General features: G+C 38.4%; 1 pseudogene across 1 annotated transcript; it reads left to right on the top strand.

The window, feature by feature from the left end:
* The first annotated feature begins 378 nt into the window (after positions 1 to 378).
* Positions 379 to 16,310, top strand: LOC110046454 (cytochrome P450 3A41-like; annotated as a pseudogene). Its single transcript, XR_016204381.1, has 13 exons — positions 379 to 3,546; positions 5,991 to 6,087; positions 7,263 to 7,321; positions 8,078 to 8,180; positions 9,885 to 10,001; positions 10,537 to 10,625; positions 11,218 to 11,357; positions 12,612 to 12,760; positions 12,860 to 13,087; positions 13,503 to 13,591; positions 14,633 to 14,770; positions 15,634 to 15,796; positions 15,903 to 16,310. The product of XR_016204381.1 is annotated as a cytochrome P450 3A41-like (transcript).
* Positions 16,311 to 16,574: the final 264 nt, after the last annotated feature.

Here is a 16,574-nt window from a genome sequence, read left to right as displayed (position 1 = left end):
AGCAATGTTTTAGGCAACACTCTTGTATTCTTTTTTCAACATGCATTTTGTATTCGTTGCCGCGTCTTTATGTGTTTGGTAAACCCTTGTTTTCAATTTTTGCCCCTGGAAATGGTCCAAGGTACCTGCTATGAAAAAGATGTTTTCAAAATTGTATTGTTGATATGACGCTGAGAGCTACATTCCCTTTCAATTGATTTCAGCAAAGAGTTTGGCTCAGTGAGATTTTATCTTAATTTTGAAAAAGCTATAATGTGTAGGAGAACCTTATATCCGAGGTGGGCCTCGTCGGCTTGGTCGCGCGTCGCGTCGTTTTTAATATTACGTGACAATATGACAGGTGTTTCGAACAAACAAACTATTCGACATCCGAGTCAGGGACCCCAGACGTCACTATTACGACGCGGGGGATGATGGGGAGAAGGAAGAGTGACGCAAGTCGCGCTTTCCCGTCATCACTCAAATATTAAGGAGCTTAAGCAACAACGACGGCGACGCCGAGGACGACGCAATTGTCTAGATCTGTTCAGTACGCCAATGGCTCTAAAAGCGTCCTCTAGCTAAATACGCAGTGGCAGCGTTCAATTCCAAATGGAAACACGAAAAATTAGCCGTCGTCGTTCGCGTTCCTCAGACTACGCAGAACTTGGCCATTTTACGTTCTTGCTTTGCAGACAGGGAGGGGTACCCAACAGATTTTTTCGGTAAATTATCTGTTCGGAAGGCCTTTAATCCCCTCTGATTTTCTAAGAGAATTGTCACCTCGAACTTTCGTAATATGAGAAAATTAATGCTTGTTGTTTTCGGAGTGTTAAAAATGTCGTTTTGGGTACCGAAAAAAGGTCAGCTATCATTTTCGGAAAGGCGATAAGACCTAAGGTTTTCGGGAAATGACAAAAAAGCCCTAATAAATTCGAGAATACTCAAGTTCCCCTAGCATAACCGAACAGATAAAATTTACCTACAGAGCAGGACCTACAGACCTTTAAAAGTACTCCATATAGCCTAAAACAGCGTTTAAAATCATTCGAAAGAAAACGGTCGTTGGGTGCCCCTGTGCAGAGGACGGCAAAGAAATGTACAAAATCTTATAACGCATGTGCGCAGCCATTGTTTTACTTATTAAACCTTTTGTTTGGTGACGTTCTCGATGCAGTCGTCGTCATGGTTTGCTTAAGCTCCATCTTGTTTGATAAGCGACGACTGAGTGCAACTTCGTTCCCAGGGTCCCTGGGAACGAGGTTGGACTGAGTGGAGTCATTAGAGACCTTACGCAAAACACGACGGCAACGGGAACGTCAACGTGAAATGACCAAATTCTGCGTTGTCTGGAGAACGTGAACCACGACGGCTAATTTTTCGTATTTCTATTTGAAAGTGAACGAATTCGTAGTATATTCAGTAGGGGCAAGTCTTAATACCGACAGACACACTGGATAGTTCCAAATAAATGCAAAATTCCAAAGTAACATAGAAACAAATTTTTTACAAAGCGTCGCCCTCACCGTCGCCGTCGTTTATGCGTAAGGTTGCTTGATGTAACCAAATGGTCGCTCCATCAGAGATCCTTAGTTTGTATTGGTAACGCAGCGTAAGAGGACCTTTCATCCAAATTTTTATCTGAATTGCTTTACAGAAGTGAGGTAAATGTGGAATATATGAAAAGAATAAAAGTGAATTATAATTATGACAGTGGGCAATCAACAAAAGAAGCGAGAAGAAAGTCTGGGAGTATGTCAAATGACAAATTTTCAAACTTTTAGTCATACAAGTAAGAGAGATTATGTACTGTGTGTTTTAAGTTCAGTGTTAAGAGACATTTTCCCTTTTTGATCGATGTTATCAGTGATGGTTGCAGATCTTTTCTGTAGCCAGTCAACCATGTCATCCAATCAGTGGAAAAAACGGGCGACTCGAAGGGCCGGCGAGAAATAAAAGCGGGCTACTTGCGCTCCTAGTTTAAGGTACTACTCTATTGCTGGATTACTTACCCAAGAGAAACAGACAACGTAATGTCGGCTTCCTTGGTGTGCTCTATGTCCTCCATAGCTGGTAAATTGACCCGCTAGTCTTCGACCCCCCCCCCCCCCAACCCCCTCCTCCCCCTTTGTGTGGGAGGCCAAATCGGCGAATAGATCCGTCCCAAAAAATGTCGATACAGACTGGATTATGATTGCGTTTCTCTACGTGAACGCAATTATTTTACCCGTCGGTGAAAAAGTACTCGTGGCTAGTGTAAAATAAAGATGGTAATTTCATATAGTGCAAAATCTGTACGAAAGTTAGGAAGTTTAACGGAATGAGCGTGGATTTCTAGTGCAGAAGTTTTCAATATTCCACTTTCTTCTCCAAGAACACATGCTACTTATCCACATAGACAAGACTCGTGCTCATGGCTCTGAGACTCATAGTTTTCTGGCTCTGTGAGTCCCAGGACTTTTCTAGATGGATCACTGTTCCATGTGAGGCGACATAATGCAGAAGTAAAGGAAAAACAAAAGCAAAACAATATTATTTTTGGACGGCTTTTTTATCATTGCTAAGAAATAATTGTAAAACGTAAATACCACCACAAGTTCATACACAAAATGTTATTTTGTTAGATTATGCAGTCAGTGATGTCATGTTTTATAGGTGGTAGGTCATGTAATTTTCGGCCTTTATTTAGGGGTGGGTCACTCAGTTTTGTGCCAAATAATAGGGGTTGGTCATGTGTTTTTTATCCACGCATTTTGAAATGCTCCGGGATCCGGCCCACCCCACCTTATACTTTTTGACCATTCCCTGAGTAAATTTTTCAGAGACTAAAACAAATTGCACGAGATCCCGTACGCAGGGATGGCGGAGCCGGCGGGGGGGGGAAGGGGGGGCTGCTGTCTGTACTGTTTGAGATTACAGTCGAGCCCCTATTTAAGTAAGGGGCCACCCTCGGGGAATTGGGGTTCGTGTTCTTGTATTTTTTTTTATATCTGGTTAATTGCTTAGTGAACGTAGAATCTCGTCAAGACGATCATTATAAACGTCTGTTGGAATGTTTTTATCAGTCGTCAAATTCTAATGCGGACTGTTATCAGTCTTTTCGAAAAGAAAGCCAAACTACGTGTGTTAAATTTTAGGTGGCCGGTTAGAGGGACAGTAAAAAAACTCCCTCATCGGGACAACCAAAATATGACCGCGATTCAAAGAGGTAGCCGGTAAACAGGGGTTTTATTTACAGTATTTTTCTGGCAATTACTTCAGGACGTTCGGCCAATCAGCATGCTGAAATTATACAGCTATTGATCGCCCGCTCAGGAGATCAGAGAACAATTACTTCGGACTTAGTCACTTTGATAAATTGACGAGCTTTTAACCAATCAGCATACTGAAATTTTGGTACGTATATAATATACACAAATATTAAACGTTCGCTCAGGTGGAAAGTACTTGTACGGATATTGAGATCCAAGTTTTCCTTCTGACTTCGTTCTTTTGGATTATGGATTTTTCGACTTTCGAGCATCTATGGATTGCAGCACTCATTGGAGTGGTTCTGTTGGTGGCTTGGTGAGTTGCACACAGCGCGCTTGAACGAGCGTGACCCAAATCTGTTAGTGAAACGCCTACTGAAGACCGTAGACCGGGGGTAAAATGCAGCGGTTAAAACGCAGACCGCAGACTGCAGAGTTTTTACCTGAATCGTGCTACCCTTTGCATTATCGAAAGCTAACCGTAGGCCGAGGGTCCCCAATAGGTTTGGCGGGATGCGGGATTTCGCTTTTTTTCGCCGTGATATTTGGGATTTGAGCTGAAAACAGGGGTGGGAAGCGGGAATCACAATTACGAGCGGGAGCGGGATTTCGTGTTTTTATGGTGTTGGGATGCGGGATTCGCAAGGGGAACAGAGCGAGAGACGGAATTTCAATTCTTACGTGACCTCATAAATTGTTATTGACCCGCGCAGAAAACACAAGTTGACAGAAACGAACCTTTTGTGCGTATAGCTGTGCCAGGTTTCAAGTAATGACAGAGTGAATAGTAACGGCTCTGTACTCTGTCAGGTTCTGTCAAATGTATTCATTATCGTTTAGTATCATAAGACTGTATGAGCTCTTTGAGTCCTCTTGCGATCATTTGTGTAGCCTGCGTAGCTTGCGGTTACGTTTTTAAGCAAATATTTGAGCGCGATAAGAAAGCGGCGAAGCCGCGTTAAAAAAATCGCCAAGCTACACAAGCTATCATTTGTGTTGACCTCTGACACCAATCACATCTGTTCCTTTCCGACATTTTCGACTCTTGCAACTGTAATCTTGACCCTCCGATCCTTTCTAGTTTCTTCAGTCTTTCGACCTTTTCTAGAGCGCTTGTCTTGGTTTTGGGCAGGATGGCCACACTGAGTGGCGGTGATAATGATTTACCGAATGAAGTATGCGACACTATAACTTACGTCATCATATATTACGAGAACGATGCGCGAGCAGGAATGCTATCATCCAGAAAGAAACGTTCTGAGGCCAGATTTCAAGGAAAGTGAAGACGCTGAAAGCTTTGAAAGAAACTGTCAAGTGCGTTTACGGGCCATCTCTTGAATATGGCAATGAACAATCTTTTTCTTTCACTGATACGTAGATAAAAGAAAACAAAACAGTAAACCGCTTACAAAAAGAAACGATACAATCATTTGTGCTTACTTATATGCTACCCATTGAATTCTTTAATGCGATATCTATTTGATCTTTTATGCGATATCTATTTTTAAAAAGTTTCTGAGTTAATAATTAAACTAACTATTAATGTAACAAATTAATAATAACGCAGAAACGTCTTTGAAAAGTGGGCAGGATCGGGATTTCCAGGCAAAAAAGGGCGGTATGGCAGGATTAACAGGAAAAAATGGACGGGAAAGTGGGATCTGAGAACCCTATTGTGGACCCTCCACACAGGCTAAACTGAGCGTTATTCACCAACCTTAGTATAGTGATTCTCAAGCCAATCAGTGCGAGCTTTCTCAACGATTAGCCTGATATAAAACGCTCAGGTTATATGATTAGTCTGTGTACGGTTAGCTCTAAATATTGAAAGCAACACAATATACATATAAAAAATAATAAAAAATGTTTGCAGGCTGAAGTGTGCATTTTTCCCTGGTCTGCAGTCTGCATTTCATCCTCGGTCTGCACAGACCTTGTCACGGTTTAGGAAGCCATCGTGACGGATGGGTGACAAGGTAAAAAAATTGCAATTTACAAATACCAACGCTAACATGGCCAAGGGAAATTTGAAGATAACTACAGTCCAACCAGTCTATTAATTTAAGTGATCCTCTGTTAAGAGGTCACTGGTCATTCAAATTCATGAAATTCGCTTCACAAATTTATTGTATATTTGACCTCCATTAAGCGGTCACCTCAACTATTAAGTGGACGCGGTCACCACCAATTGGCTGAATTTATTGTAATTCACCTCTGTTAAATGGTCACCTTGCTACATCAGTTGGTCAACCAGAGCGTAGTTTGTTAGGCAACTCCAAATCACAGACAGCAATAACTGATTTTTTCAACGGTGTAAGAGTTTGAAACTACAAAAATACAATCAAAAGAATGTTACAACATAAGTTCTTCATCTTGCTGCTCCTCAGGGATGTTCCCAATGTTTATTAGTTTGCTTCTGGATTATAAAATTTGCTTTCCCTCTCATGGCTTTCATATTTATCAGCTTTCACTTTTATGTTTACACAGCCTGCTGCTGAGTTTAAAGTGAACCGAAACCGTAAGTTTCTAGCTAAATCAGCCAACAAGCCAATCAAATTCCAGGATTCTGGATTCTGGATTCCACATCCTGGACAATTGAGATGCTTGGAGAAAAAAAAAAGCTTGTGTTTTTTCCATGTTTTAACTGAATCTCCAGATTTCAGTGCACTCCTCCACTGTTTGTTTCATATTGCTGTAATATCTCCATTGCATGAGGAAAAAAATAGGTTTTTCATGTTGTATATTTGTATGTGATTCTAGGTATGCAGTGGCTCCCTTTTCTACCTTTAAGAAATTGGGTATACCTGGTCCTCCCCCATGGCCATTTGTTGGAAATCTTCCTGAAATAAGCAAGAAGGTAATTATTTTATGACTTCGGTAATACTTGAGAATGAATGAAAGTGTGCTGGAAGGGTTTACATCAATCTTGGCTTTCATAGTCAAAGAAAGTGACTACAACTACACTATGAATTACCACATTTCCATTACAACAAGCAGTTTCTTAGGACAATACCTGGCAACATCAATATCACGAGAAGGAGTTTGCCAATTTGCAACTTGCAACATTGAACACCCTTGACTGGCCACTGGCAATGGTAATAACGCTTGTTGAGTGACACTTTCAGACAGTGTTACTTCTTTATGTGCTTCTTGCAAGACCCTCATGAATGGTCTTCCCCTTGCCCACCATGACTAGAACTGCGCAACTGGCAGATGGAGGAGCAATGCATGAGACAGTCAGTGACCCAGACCCAATTTAGTTATCTACCAAATTATGGCTGGCACCTTCAACTTCAAGAGTAATTCATTAGGCTTAATTTGTGTGTGCATGAGTGACATCATTACAAGTTCAAACTAATTTGTCCTTGTATGATTAGGTCACAATTTTGCAATATCTCACTTGCTTTTAGAATGTATTGTGAGCAGTCACTTGGAGAAATTTAATGCACTGAATGTAAACAAGTTGAAATTAAGTTCTCGTTCACTAGTGTTGGACCGTGTTGGTCAGTTGCAACTTTTGGAATAATTTAGATAGCATGTAATTGATTTTATCACACACTGCTATTTGATTCATAACAACACAGTTTTTATAGAAGACCAAAGTCCTTAAAAACAATGAAAATACTGGTAAAAAGATTTTGTTGGAAAGAATTCTCAAATTGTAAATTATTGTTGCTGGAAAGTTCAAAAGTACCAAGTTATGGACACTGGCTTAAACATCCTATGGAATTTACAAATGAAATGAACAAAAATCAGTGTAAAATGCCACATTAAATAAGAAGCTGTCTTGAAAAGCTGTCCTTTTTTGTGCCTTGAAGGAAAATACAAACATTCACACATAGGCAGTGCTACTTGTTTTGTCTTATCAAGGTTTCTGTCTTTTCCTATTCTGCTAGCCGGGAAAAGCCCACGCTGACTCTAAAGTATATTAAGAGTGAGCAGGGGTAGGGACCTGATCAAGTGTTTGATTATAACTTAACATATTAGTGCTGTATATTGAGATTGTCTCACTTGTTTAGTTCTTGCTTTCAGCCTGGTCAGCCATTTTTAGTTGAAAAGGAATTAGCTGAAAAATATGGAAGAGTTTTTGGGTATGTTACTGTCTTACATATTTCACAATAATATTGCTTATTGTATGGCTAGATCCGTGAGCGGGCAAAATGAATCAAATTCTGCGCTGTGATTGGCTACCCGAGCGGGCAAGATGGAGCTATCTTGCCCGCTTGGGACTACCCGCCGTGTCCCGCAAGAAAAACTTCCCAGAAAGCCATATAATAAATCCTTTATTGACCAAGCTTGTTCGGTCAAGATGGCTGGATATTGGCCTCGTTCTTTTTTTGCGAGTTTATGGAACTCGACTCCATCTCGGTCCATAAACATGCAAAAAAAAGAACTTGGCCAATATCCAGCCATCTTGACCTCACACTTGGTCAATAACCCATACTTATATTTTAGTGCCTAATGCATTTTTAAGTAAGTAGTGGCACTTAATCTTTAAGTATTTTAACATCAGCCCTTGGCTTGAAAGACTGGGCTTCTGGATTAATCCCTAGCCTCTTCTAACAAGTCAGTAAAATTTTCCTCTTGAAGAAAAAGATCTGTGCAAACAACAATGAATTCCTTGCTGGAAAAAAATTCAAAACCCATTTTTGGCAAATGAATAACAAACCGTGGTACTAGGACTATGCATTGAGTTACCATGGTTACACTTCATCCAGCTAGATCTTGCATATGATTGGTAGCTACACAGTTGATATATCAAAATCAAATCCACATTAGGTTCTTCTGAGTTTGTACAGTAATGCTTACCGTCTTTGATCAATTTTTGTGATAATTAATTTTGGTAGGTATTATCTTGGACGCACCCCTGCATACATGATATCAGATGTTGATCTTCTTAAGCAGATTCTTGTCAAAGAATTCAGTAAATTTCCCAATAGACCACTTGCGGTAAGTGCGGGTATTTGTAGAAAAATATCTTGCCAGCAAAACTTGTACTTGCGGAGCTGTGTGGTGTGAATAATGACAAAGGATTCCCCTGTTTCTTTTAGGTTGCAGTATATCTTTAGAGGTGTCCCACGTCCAAGTGATGAAGCCTGTACATACCTAAATGCACATATCGAATTAAAGCTTATAGTGCAGTTCATTGATCAAACTATTCCAAGAATTTTAGAATAAATTAAAATAATAATAAGATTTGGTAATAACGAAATTGGGCCACATGAAGGAGTTTTTCGCATTCAGGCCATGGGAAAAATGGGGTAAGAGCAATTTGGGCCGTGCAAAGAGTGAGGCGAGAGCAACAAGGTGGACAAAGCGGGTTGGGTGGGGGAATTTCCCCTCCTCCCACCCCCCTCCTTCAACCTTTTTGCTCTCCCCCCCCCCCCCCATTTTTCGCACGGCCTGATTTCATTCAGCTTGTATGGGAATGTTTGCTATGCAGGGTACGATGAAAGCAAACAACGTTTCAACCTCTCAGATGTTATTTGCAAGTTCAAGTAATATATAAAATAGCATACAAATATAAATGGGAATGTGAAAACCTTAAAGCATGTTAACATGGATAATATCTAAACAAATAGCTTCTGACGAATTGAGTCACATTGTATTTTAAGCATTGGTTTCAGTTCCTTAATAAAAAGTGTTTCAAAAATGAGGCAATCCAGCTAGTTCTTACACTTTCTTAGAATGTTAAAACTTCACATGATGTCATCTCGCTCAATGTTGACATGTTTTAAGGATTTTGCATTCCCATTTATTTTTAAGACTTTTACATTTGTGTGCTACTTAATATTTTACTTGAACTTAAAAATGGCCTCAGAGGGGTCGAAACATCAGTCGCTTTTATCACTGGTTTTTTATTACCAAAAATTAAAATATTTCCAAATTTTTCATAACCTCTAAATGTGAGCATCCGAATCACCTTTTGAAAGCTACAAGTCAAAGTGAATTTTGTCTTTCATTAATTTAATTTCCTCAGTTTGCATGACCTTAAGCACTAAAAAAAAAGTGTTTGTATTTTGCAATGTTCAGTTGCTGTGAAAAGTTACCTATTTTCAAAATAGGATTAAAAATTGTGGAGGCATCCTACAAAATTACTCTTTGAGAGAAAAGAGTTTGAAGTAAAACATTTGGGGACACTTGTTTGTTTTTTATATGTTAAACCTTCTATGACTACTGTCCAAATTTGGGGGCAAAAGAACAATTCCCTTTTAATTGTAGCTTTTAAAATGTGATTTGGATGCTCGCATTTAGTGAAATTTGATAACTCATTTTATTTAAAACTTCTCAGTACAGTTTGATAGCCAGCTCTATGAGCTATAATTTGATATGGGGGTTTTGGTATCTACAGTTTAAACTGGATGCACCACATCGCTTGGACACAAGACACTTCTTAAGGTATATGGTAACCTTGAGCAAATAATATGCTATTACTATTACTAACATGCTATTACTATTAATATAATATAACTATTACTATTACTAGTACTAGTACTAAGTGGAATCAATGTTAAATAAGTCATGATACAGAAATAATTAACTTTAAGGACATTTTTGACTGGGAATGTTGTGCTTCTGACTTACACATATAATCGCCTGCATACACTGTACATTAACTTAGTGTGATGCTTATTTGTTAATGTCTGTTTCTAGAATTTTGGAGGCTAGGGTATGAGCAGCAGGAAAGGGTTGTTACAACTTGAGGATGAGGACTGGAGGAGAATCCGTACAACAATTACTCCAACATTTAGTGCTGTTAAATTGAAGCAGGTTGGTGCTGCCAATCACTTGAGATTAGCAAAGGATCAAACAAACATAAGGTGTTGGCCTTGATGTAAATAACCCATGGATATCTATGTTAGGAAATAATATTCCCTATTCCCTCCTTCCCATTTTTAAGCATTTTTCAAACCTACTTTTGTGTTCTGAAGCAAACTTTTTTCAGAACAAACTATATCATTCTGTTCTCTGTGCATAGTTTTATAACTTTTTCAGTAGCAGGCTCAATGTTTTGGTATGTGAAATTATAGTTTACACATCCATATGTATTGTTGAGTAACACAAGCACAAAGGGACAAGAAAGATTAAGTGTATACCACAAGGCACAGCTGAGTCCTTATCAACTTCAGAAGAAGTGTTCTTAACTGAATTGACAAGTAAGCCAGCCGATTGCTTCAGTCATGTAGGCTGAGTGTCTACCAAGTTGTAATGAATTGTACCTGGTCAGTCATACAGTATGCAATATCATCATCATTATTGCACTTGCCAATACACTGGACAATATCTTTTATTTACCTTCCTGAAGATTGCACCTTTAATTCACCAATCATGTGACACATTGTGCAAAAAGCTGGAAAAAATTGCCCAGTCAGGAGAAAAAGTGGACATGTGGAGGTGGGAACAACTATTATTAGTTGCTAATCAGAAGTAAAAATACTAGAAATAATCTGCTATAATTTGATGTATCAATCAAAACAGAGCTTATCAAGAAATGTCTAGATAGGGCTATTTGCTTTACCTACTAGGAACAATTTCCAGTGTCAATGTTCTTGCTTCTGCCCATATCAATAATCAAGAATAAAATCTAGAGAACACAATCTAATTACTTAATAATAATATAATATGTCCCTCAAAAATTATATAATTTCCTAACTGATGCTAAACAATATTAATATTAAATAGTCATTGAAGTTTGACTTTTTCTTGCATATTCAGAGTAGAATATTTTATTTGTTAAAATTATAAACTGAAAGTTGTTTAGTGTGTAAACCACTGGTAACAGGTATAAATCATCAGGTCAATGAAACAAATACATGTTATACCTGTTGTCTGTCAGAAGAAACATTTTTATTTTGCATCAATAAAACTAAACATTCCTTTCAATACTGGTAGCCTGCGAATGCAGACATATTTCTGGCTTTCACTCTGTCAGAAATACATTTGCAGGCTAAATTACTGGTAACTGACATCATTTCACATCCAACAGGACTTACAGAAAGTTTACCATGGAAGTGATTTTAGCTTCAGCTTTCGGTGTCCAAGTAGGCATACAGACAAGTGATGATGAGCTTTACACTTCCAATGCAGAGAAACTGTTTCAACAACCTGGATTTTCCTTTGTTTTGAGTAAGTCCTTGCAATTTCCCAGATTTCAATTTTTTCAGGTTGGCATTCCTGCTTATTATAACATACCTTAATTTTTGAATGGTGCCTCTTTTGGGACTTGTTAACTGTAATGAACACCATATCGAGGCTTCTCTAATTAAGTGAGTAATCTTAACTCTTTCTGATTCGCCAATTTGTTGCTTAGCAATGACGTCATCAGTTTTTACACGTGGACGTATATAGATAGTGTTAGCGGCATATTCCCGCCAGTAGTTCAAGTTTCAGTTATCGTGCGTGCACAGTACGTGTTTTCAAGTAAATTAAGTTTTAAGCTACCCTTGACTATTTAGAGTGCAAGCGGGAACCGATGTGTAAGTACAAACTATTTTCTATGCTTGCCTTTTAGTATAAGTTTCAAGTTTTGATGTTTTTTAACCTTAAGTACCTTTAGTCTCGGTTTTTTTTATACAACAGCCTATTGTACTAAGTCCAACACGTGGCAGAGCCCCAGTTTTCAAAGTTTTTATTTCATCTTGTTTTTAGCGATAGATCTTTATAGTTCACACTCCCCCTAGCTTAGGTTTCTATTTAGCAACTTTCCTATAAGAATCTCTGGTAATTCAGTTAAGTCCTTTCCTTGCTAGTAAATTCCCACATCGCTTTCAGTGGCGCTCACGCAAGCACGTTTTTATCACATTGTACAATTTTATTGCTTTCAAGTTTTTAGAGTGTTATCATTTATTGTATTAGGACAGTTACCAGTATGCGTATCTGTTTGGGATCACTGATGATTTTAATTGTATCTTTACTGGGAAGTTTGACTGGAAGTATTGTCATATCGCAGTTATGATTGGAATGTTTGCTATTATTGTTTCGTGACTCTTGCATCTTGTAATCTTCTATTATCTGGTAATTAGTTTATTCATTACATTATATTTCAGTTTACGTTCGATTATTGTCAATTAAATCACCGTCAATCACAGCTGATTTTCCGTGATCTCAGGCTTTATTTGATTAGTAAAGCATCTCCCACACACGCTAGTCTCATCGCGACAAGTTGTCTAGCAAGTGACAATTCAGCCTTTCAACAGTCGCTGTGAACCTGACGTTACATTAACTGTGAAAATTTATCCCTTCTTTGAGATGGCCATTACTTCTGGGATGCCATATTGCTTTTGGACCTTAAATGTAAGTTGTTAGATAGTGCCAGACTGGGCAACAATACGCTTCACTGGTAATTGATCCTTGTTATTTTTGTTTTATTCATTAATGTAGTGGTGTTCCCATTTATGAGGCCTGTACTTCAGTTGGTCACCAGTCTGTTCTTTCATTCTTCTGCAACTGAAGCAGCAGCATCCGCAGCCTTTATTATGAAAGCTGCAGAAGAGGTGTTGCATTTGAGGAGGGAGAGTGGAGTATCACAGGTAACTCAAGCTCTGTTTTGTTTACTGAAAGAAACTGTTACAACTGCTCTTGACAGTTCATTTGCTGCACAAGCTGTGAATTGCCTTTCTGTTTTGCAGAGGAAAGATCTGTTGGAGCTAATGTTGCGTGCAGAAGTCACTGACAAAGACGGCAAACATGTGAGTAAACTGAGTGATGATGAAGTTCTGGCACAGTCTTTTACATTCATCTTAGCTGGATATGAGACAACAAGCAATGCTTTGGCATACACAACATACTGTCTAGCTTTGAACCCTGAAGTGCAGGAGAAACTCATTGAGGAAATTGACGAAGCTGTTGGAGACAAGGTTAGTAGACAAATACAATGTTCATGATGAACATGCAGCTGACACACTTGGAGGAGATCTTCCTATCTATCCATCCAGCGAGGGATAGATAGATAGATAGATTGATTGATTGATTGATTGATTGATTGATTAACTGATTTCAAAAATGTTTGCAGTTAAATACATACATGCAAACTGACAGTATCAGTGCACATTATTTCTCACACACATGCAAACAGCTTTAACACTAATGTAAAAATTGCAATACAACATCACATCCATACAATTTCAAAATAAGTGGCAAATCCACAACTTTTTTCTTTAGATTTTATGGGCATGTTTGTAAGCATCCCTAAATATTGGTTTGTGCAGTTTTGGGACTGCAGTGAAATGTGTTTGTTTACTGATAACTTGTTTGCGGGATCTTGTTTTGTAGGAAACTGCTGACTATGAGACAGTCCAGAATTTGGAGTATTTGGACATGGTGTTGTGTGAAGCATTACGTCTGTATCCACCTGCTTTCAGGTATATCAAGCTCATTATCAGACTGTTATACAAAGTTGTTCTTGTAATAGTGATATTTTAACGGGAAGCTTTCTCACCCGTAGGTGATCTACAGAAAGGTCCCGATCCAAAATAACATTAAATTATTAAAAAATAAATACACAAATTAAAAAATATATTAAAAATACAAAAGTAAATTATAAACTAATAGATTTAAAAAAATTACTTTTAAACTGACATATGGTGTTCTTCTCACCCATGGAATTCAGTCACCTTAAGGCCACTAGGAATGAGTTGTAAAATTTATTTGTAGCTTAACACATAACTATGGGAGGAGCGATGGACTAGAATCCCATCCAGGTGGGGAGTAGAAATACTCCTAGTCACTTCATGCTACATAAACTGGGATAAGTTCCAGCCTGATGAGCCAGTTGCAGTTGGCTCATATACAGACTTTACCTTTACCTCGCACAGAACTGTTAATAGGTTATTACTAAAAGAAAAAAGTAAATGCTTACAAATACAGTGGAACCCCATTAACATGGTCACCTATGGGCCATAGAAATTTGGCCATATTAACTGGGTAGGATCAAACCTCACGACTGGTCTAAGCTGACTGACATCTTAACAGATATATCACAATCGCACCTCTAAACAACTGTTCTTATCTTAGCATCCAAAATCTGGATATAATTTTAAAGAAAGTGAAAATAAACAGGGTAAACTTATAAAGGAATTTACAGGTTGGGATTTCAGAATGTGGGCGTTGGCCATAGTAACGGGGTGGCTGCATTAACAGGGTTTTTCTTTTAAGAAAATGTATGGGGGTTTCGCTGGGACAAGAAAAAGTGGCTGTAATAACAAGGTGACCATATTAGCGAGGCAGCCGTAAGGCGGGACTCCACTGTAGTAAAGAGGAAACAAATTTTATGAAAAATTGTGTTACTTTGCACTTGTGGATCTGTTTTCACTCATAGAAGGCCACTTACTGGTCAGTAGTAAACAGAGTCCTTTATGCTTATATCAAATGAAAATGTTTTTCTTTCTTTTCTGATCATTCAGATTTGGACGTATTTGCAGTGAAAGCTGCACATTAAATGGTGTGCACTTTCTTAAGGATACAATGGCAATTGTTCCTGTTTACCATCTTCACCATGACCCAGAATATTGGCCAGATCCAGAGACCTTTGATCCTGAGAGGTACACTGAATCTTTAGGATTGTGAGACCTATGCTATACAAACAAATCAAAGTTGACCATAAGAGTTGGACCATTTGACTTTTGAGGGTGGGGGAAGTTGGGTGATTTGGTATACTAGACATGAATTTTGTTTTTCTAACCCTTTCATGCACTTTTTTCATGAGCATTTTTTCTGGACATGCATATGCATGATATAAGTCAAATGGTCCACCACAATCAGGATCAACTGAAAAATAGAAACAAGCATGAATGCCGTAAATCCTTGAATTAGTGTCTATTTCAAGTTTAGGAGAACAGGGGAGGGTGCTTATTCAAGGGAGGTACTTAATTGAGGGTTTGCTTTTTTTAATTTTTCCCAAATCCCGACCAGATATGATCATATTTTGAAAGTGGAGGGGGGCACTTATTCAAGGGGAGGGGCTTATTTTAAATTTTGGCCTATAGGAGGGGTGCTTATTTGAGTGGAGGCACTAATTTGAGGATTTAAGGTACTCATTGTCAGGTAATCCTAGTGTTGTAGGGTTCCCTTTGCACTTGTTTCTCTAAACAACAGTGTTGTGAATACATCAAAGCTTGTAGCAAGATGAGATGAGAACTTATTTGGCCAAAATTTGGATTTGTTAATTTACTTGTGCAATATTTCAGCACCTAAAAAGCTGCTCAGAAGATGAGAGTAGACTTGTACAGTTGTGTATACTTTATGATTTTTATCATTATTGTAAGTTATGGTAATGCTCTCTAAGGTTTATTCTTTTGTACATGTTCACATCACCTACCACTTTACAATGCATTGAACAGATATTGTATGCTGGGGATATATTTAATGTTGATCACTCTGTTTGTTTCTTCATTTGCGTGTTTAGGTTTTCCCCGGAAGCCAAACAGAAGCGCAGCCCATACTGTTATCTTCCGTTTGGCACAGGACCACGATCCTGTATTGGCATGAGATTTGCACTCATAGAAGCTAAAATAGCACTGGTTCATCTACTGAAGAGGTTTACATTTCAGCGTTCTGCAGAGACTGAGGTATTGTTGGAAAATATCAAACTTTTTCTTTGTGCAAGAAATTCTTAAATTACATTGTTGGACATTGAAATCCCATATGTGACTGGATAACATACTTTTTTAACAGGTACCCCTTCAGCTCAAGGCTGCTGTGACAATTGCCCCAAAGAATGGGATTCAAGTCAAAATCATTTCAAGGAAATAAGGAACTGAACAGTTAGCAGGCTTTCCAAAATGACTCAAAACATATGGATCCTAGATTTAACAGACAAAAATTAAAACATGTTCATTAGCTGAATCATTATGATCCAGTGATATAGCAAAATTGATTTAACTGTGTTTTGGTGGTATTTTGGGCCATTGTGCAAGGTATTTGCACCAGTGAAGCTGGTCTTTCTTCAGGTAAATCGAACTTAACAAATGAAAACCAAGGTACTCTCCATGGACAAATTAACATGAGTGATGTCACAACCTGTTTTGCTTATAAACAGGGCCCTAATAACATTGATGTAAATAAATGATTTCTTTTTGAAAAGTGAGATACAGTTCTTTGAGTTTGCCTGATACAGCTGCCCCAGACCATCCATTGACACCAATCTATTGTAAAATGCCCATGTTGATTGCGGGTGAGGAAGAGTGCATAGCGTCATTCACAAACTGATGTGTTGCTTTCTTAGTGAGTGGTGGAAAGGGGGGGGGGGGGGGTTCAAATCAGAGGAAGTTTTGGAATACCCAAAATCCCGTTATTTTGTCCCTTGTGAAGCATGTTTTATGATACCACATTTTCCTTTTTGGGCCA

Source organism: Orbicella faveolata, unplaced genomic scaffold (assembly GCF_042242905.1).
Source record: "Orbicella faveolata isolate gen_17 unplaced genomic scaffold, um_ofav_v1 contig_47, whole genome shotgun sequence".
Taxonomy (NCBI): Eukaryota; Metazoa; Cnidaria; class Anthozoa; order Scleractinia; family Merulinidae; genus Orbicella; species Orbicella faveolata.
The sequence above is the reverse complement of the archived record's forward strand: the minus strand, read 5'-3'. Positions and strand labels throughout refer to the sequence as shown.